This window comes from Adiantum capillus-veneris, chromosome 6, assembly GCF_014529385.1.
Source record: "Adiantum capillus-veneris isolate H3 chromosome 6, ASM1452938v2, whole genome shotgun sequence".
Lineage (NCBI taxonomy): Eukaryota > Viridiplantae > Streptophyta > Polypodiopsida > Polypodiales > Pteridaceae > Adiantum > Adiantum capillus-veneris.
In genome coordinates this window covers 904,263-910,270 of record NC_140936.1, presented here as the reverse complement: position 1 = coordinate 910,270, position 6,008 = coordinate 904,263, and positions in this window count along the sequence as shown.

Genomic DNA, 6,008 nt, shown 5'->3' with positions numbered 1-6,008 from the left:
AATGTAGATTATGTAGGCTTGGTGCCATCTTCAACTCCTCACAAATAGTGTGATGAAGGGGGATTTTTGCACTCACTCAAGATCACTCTATCTTGGCACTACAACCTGCTCTGATACCATGTGAAAATATATAGGGGAGTGAAGGGATGGATCTTTGTGCTAAGATATGTGTGAGAATGACAAGTGTTTAACTGAAATATATGAGAGAGACAATGATATACTGAAAGGAATATCTTTATTGATAATGAAGCTTCCTTGAGATACAATATTGGTACTTGCAAACTACCAATACAGGTACTGTGACACAGTCTTAACAGTACTAATAACAGAGAGTAAATAGTACCAAACAGACAGTTATGGTACTCTGGAAGTACCTAGACAGGTACTCGGAAAGTACCAATGGTACACAGTATAGGTACTTCTGTGAGACTGAATGGTTGATCCCCAAACCCAAGCTAGAGGTTAAAGTCCCAAGTACAATGAGTGTGTTTTCCCAGATAACAACACTCTATACAATATGATCTAAGCCTCACAAGGTCTCTTAGCTCTCTCTCTGTGTTCTTTGTCTTTCTCTCTGTTGTCTGTCTCTGTATTAAACTCGCGTATAGGTACATCTTTATATATTTGTATCTCTCAATGCTGAGCATAAGTCGTGGATACCTTTGGTAGGTAGATGCACCATTATGTGGGGAACATATCTCCTTCATAGTCCAAGAAGAGATCATGGCTGTATCTCCAAATAGGTAGCTCCCAAGTTGGCAGGTTACCCTCTGTGTGCAGTCTGCAACTCTGCAGGCAGCCAACTTGGCACCTTCACCAAATATGGTAGAAGCTAAATTAGGATAAACCCTCTGATAGGATTATAGTCCACATGAATTAGAACAATTTCTTTTTGTATTTCTCCACGAGATCACAGCTGTAGGTGGCTATTTTCATCCCTACAAATCTGCCTGCTGCACCTCCTGAATCTGCTCCTACCTTTTTGGTACCTTTCCACCTAACTGCTTGGTGGTTGTTGTAGATGCTTCAACGTGTATAGCTGATGATGCAAGGGTTATTGACCATCCAAAATGATGTCAAGTCATCATCCTAAGCTACCATGCCATCATGCTACCCTAGCATCATGCTTAAGACTTTGTTCCCACCTTATTCAAATAGATGTGTTGGACTTGTAACTTTAACATGGGATGCTGGGAAGGGAGAACACACCCAACACACACAATGTTTGCCTCTCTATAGGCCAATGATTCTGCTACACCCCTATCCACACAAGATCATACACACACACACATACTTTTTTCAAATTAACTCGCAACACCCAAATCAATGTGCACACAGTCATGTAGATCACAATCTACCACACACCCATAAACACATAAGCTTCTTGTTTCCATTGGACACAATCACCCCTCTCTCTCTCATGCACACACAAACACACACACTACGCAACAGAAGCATAAGAGAAGAAAGGGGAGCAAGAAAAACACCAAAACCAACACAATTAGAGCTTGCTTCTTCTTCAATTGATGGGCTATGGTAGAGTATACAACAACCAAAGCCCTCGTAGAGCTCTCTCCTTCCATGTCCTATCTGCAGCCACCCAAACACAGTAGAGTATAAAAACTTAAATATCTCCTAATCGGTGCACAATTAGCCTCTATACTACGTGAGACACAAAAATGCTCAAATCGGTGTTTTCCTTGACTTTAAGAGCCCATTTTTACAAAAAAACAGGTTTACAAAAATGTTATAGACTAACACTTTTTGGCCTTCCTCATGTAGAGGTGTGAAGTCTCTCACACACTTTCCTTTTTACCACTGACCACGTTTCTTCTTCTATCCAAGTTGCCTTGCATGCCCTAAGAGCTTTTTTACATGTAAAAACCTTTTCTTCAAGCATGAAATCTCTACGATTGGGCCTTCATAACCACATAAAACATACACTTCTTAGATCTCCTTGCCTGTAATGGGCCTTTGTATTTGATTTTGTCACCCATGTCTACACCTGCAAGCATACATATTATTACATATGCTCTCTGATATGGTCGACACGCATTGGATGCACCAACGCTGGCATAGACCAATCCTTGCTGTCAAATAATGGAAGTTATAAATGAGTCACATGACCCCAACTAGATGATATTTGGGGTTCCAAATATGACATATCATTAATGAATTCCATTATCTACAAGCTCCTTGTGCGATCTTCCTCGATTCATTTGTTCACCAATAAATACATGGAAAATATCAAAAATCCCAACTTTGCTCTCAACTAGTTGCCAGTCTGTCCTATTCGATGGATAAATATCTGCACCATATGAAACATGATATCAACCATAAACCTTCAAAAATAAACATGCACTAAATGAGATATATGCTCAAAATACCCTACAATTGGATCAATGCCGTGGAAAACTAGGAGGAGATGTTTGCAACCTTAAGTCTGCATGTTGGAAAGCATGTTGTATGAGGACCGCTTTCACCCACTTGCTTTCTTCCACATACTCTAAACTCTTGAACTTGTCCGTTGAAAGCCTCCACAAAATCATTGTGTTGGCTCCTCTTCCTCCTCTTCGTCTGCAATAGTACCCAGCTCCCGATAGTTATTCTTGATGGTATCCATGACTGATCATCTATAGTATAACTATTAAAAATGGTAACAAATTCAATTGTAGTGTTAGGCCTTTGAGAGGTAGTATAGGTGTGCACTAGAACACGCTGTAGATTTAGCACAAATATGAAAAAGGGAAGACAGTTTTGAGAGGGAAGTAGGACTACTCAAAGTAACATTTGGGCAGGAACATAGATACTGGATGGAGCCTTCAATGCAAGTTCTGAAATTCTTCGGTACAAAGTTAGTACGGTTTTATGAAATTTATGCTTTGAGAGTGTGACATTGTATAATTTGAATAATAAAATATTTATTTTTTCTTTAATTTCTCAACGAGCTTCGCTCTAAAATGCCAATTTTCAATGTAACGTTAGCCTCTTCCTCATTGGTCGAGAGTCACTCTCTCTCTAGAACTAAAAGGCCCAAAAGTGAGTCCACCTTTCTCCTAATGATACATGGGTTTAATCTTGATTTGATATATTTTGTGTGTTGAAGTGTTAAAAATCGTCTCCAAAGACATTATGTCAGTGTATTTCTCTAACATTGATATGATTTTCACCTTATGCTCTTTATTTTGTGATATTGATAGATTATACATAACTCAAAGACAAAGTGAAGTATCTCAGAGATGGTATATGTTTATAGAAGTTGAAGATGATCCAAAGCATTCTTTAAAGTATTTGAAGAGTTAATCAGATCATTCAATGAGCCTTTGAGGCTATTATTGTATATAAGAGAAGTGATGTATCTCTTTATAAACCATTTTTATAAATTGAATATAACAGTGGGTATATATAGGACTGTGGGTTTTTCCCTTGAGCCCCCAAGGGTTTTTTCATCCACAGTTAGGGACCCTTGTTTGAGCCGGGCTGTTGAGCTTATATGTGAAGCTACTCTAAATATAGCTCTAGATCTCCTTTACATATATATAGTATCTGTGTGCATATTCTACACACTTTGGGGTTGCAGTACTCTCTACGCATCGTCTCTCTTTTCTTCTTTGATAGAGCTTATATGTGAAGATAATCTAAATATAGCTCTAGGTACCCTTATATATATACTAACTTGTGTGCATATTCTACACACTTTGGGGGTGCACTCTCTGCGCATCGTCTCTCTGTTCTTCTCTTTCTCTATCTTCTCAACAAAATTGTGAATATTCTTTTTGTAAATTCACAATTGTTTCAAGCATGATATTTATGGACTAATTTTAGCATCAAATACGTGTTCCATGAAACCTTTTATATGTATCTCGATATATTTCTTGTTCAAAAAAATTTACCAAGGCCAACCAAGCAAGGCTAGTTTAAAGGGGAGGTGCATGAAGCCGTACTGATGCACAAAATTTTCATTAGGGTTTGATTTCTCGTCCCATCCCTTTCTCATCTTTTCTCGCACCTCTCTTCTACTAACAAACCATTTCCTCTTCCCCTTGAGGGGCCATACAATGCTGCTTCACGGTGCTCTCTTGAACGGCCTCACTACTAAACCATAGGGAAGCTCTATAGATCCTATGAAAACCTCAAGCCTAGCCTCACCTAGACACAATGCTCCCTGGTCAATAATATTTCCACATTCTAGTGGTACTCTATCGTGTCAAATGGGTTCAATCCTTATTTTGTAGCCTCCATGCATCAGATGCAGCTCATGCAACACAATCCTTCAACCGTAAATCAATCTCTAATACCTCCAGTGTCTTATGAAAAAGCAATAAGGGGTCTGTATGATAGGCTCATCAATCTCTTACTCCATCCCTCCAACCTCGAATGCTAGATATGAGTTGTTTGACCCCAATGTTTCAACATAATCATTGTAGAATACATAAGGGAGCTCCCGAAGAGGAAACAAAGAAAGTCATAGGACATTTCAACATAAACCCCTAACCCTATCCTCCAACTCATTCATAGGAGTTTCACACTAGACTACTCACCAATCAAACTGTGAAGAAGCCCAAATAGGCCCTGAAACTACAGATTCAATAACCATAAGTAAGCAAGACCTTAATGCATGGTTTAACCAACTCACTTACTGAGTTTTAATAGGACTTTTTCATGGACCTAGACCATCTATAGAGGTTTTGAAAAATGAGGTGTCCATTAAACAGGAAGATAGGAATATCTTCTCTCAACACACCCACCAATACCTACCCAGTAACTATTACTTGTTTTTCTTTGAGGATGCCAACACTAGTAAGATGATGTGTCACTAGGGACACTCTTTAGCATCGCATAAGCAACAAAAATAGAATCACTATCCACATTGCTAAAGGACCGTTGTCAGAGTGCACGCATCTCTAGATTTGAGAGAAGATTCCCCAGTCAGACGCTAAATTGCAAGCCCTTGGCAAGGAGAAGTCCCTTGGTTGGGATGGGATGACGACAGAATTCTTTAGAGAATTTTGGGATGACCTTAAGACCCCAGTCACAAGTTTGGCCAACAACGCCATTGTCAAAGGGTCGTTGGAGATAAGTGTAAAGAGAGGTCTTATCAAACCCATCCCCAAACAGTTTTGTTGTTCTCAACTAAAACATTGGCGGCCCATAAAGATGATGACGGTGGCCTACAAAATTGTTGCCAAGGCAGTAGCCCTCAGACTAGCCCCCATACTTAACAAGATCATATCTCCCCACCAACATGGGTTCATCAAAGAAAGGTCCATATATGATAACATCTTGGCAACAATGGTAGGTATTGAATACGGAACTTTCACAAAGCAAGAGTGCATTTTGCTGCAACTTGAACTGGATAAGGCTTATGATAGAATAACATGGACATATAAAGAAGCAGTCATGGAAGCTCTTGGCTTTGGGCCTCGCCTATGTCGTCTTATTCATGCACTAGGGGTTGGTAGCCAGTCAGAGCTCTAGTATTCAACGATTGAATAGTGGGCTCTTTTGAGGTCAAAAGGTCTATTAAGCAGGGATGCCCTCTGGCCCCCTTGCTTTTTGCCATAGGTTCACATCCTTTAATCACGATGCTCGAAGCTACTACTGAGCATGGGGAGTTGCAAGGCCTGGCTCTTCCAGGAAACAACCAACTACTTGTAAGACTGTTTGCAGACGATTCTCTCCTCTTCTTGAGGGCACATCCCCAGGTCGTAAGGAAAGCTATGGAGATTGTACAATTGTTCTCTATAGCTTCGGGGTCCTAGTGCAATATAGAGAAGTCAAGGCTGATCTCCTTGTCGGAAATTGACTCATTTGACCCTTCCGACTGGTCAGGGGAGATTGTTACAAAAGGGAATATTTTCAGACATCTGGGGGGCCCCTTGGGGGTGGACGTAACCCACAAACAAAGATTTCAGTGGGTCCTGGAAAAAAAAAAGAGTAGGTGGGAGTATGTTCTTCTCCCATTCGCAAGCCGGATAAAAGTGATCAATGCCTTTATGCTCCCGTAT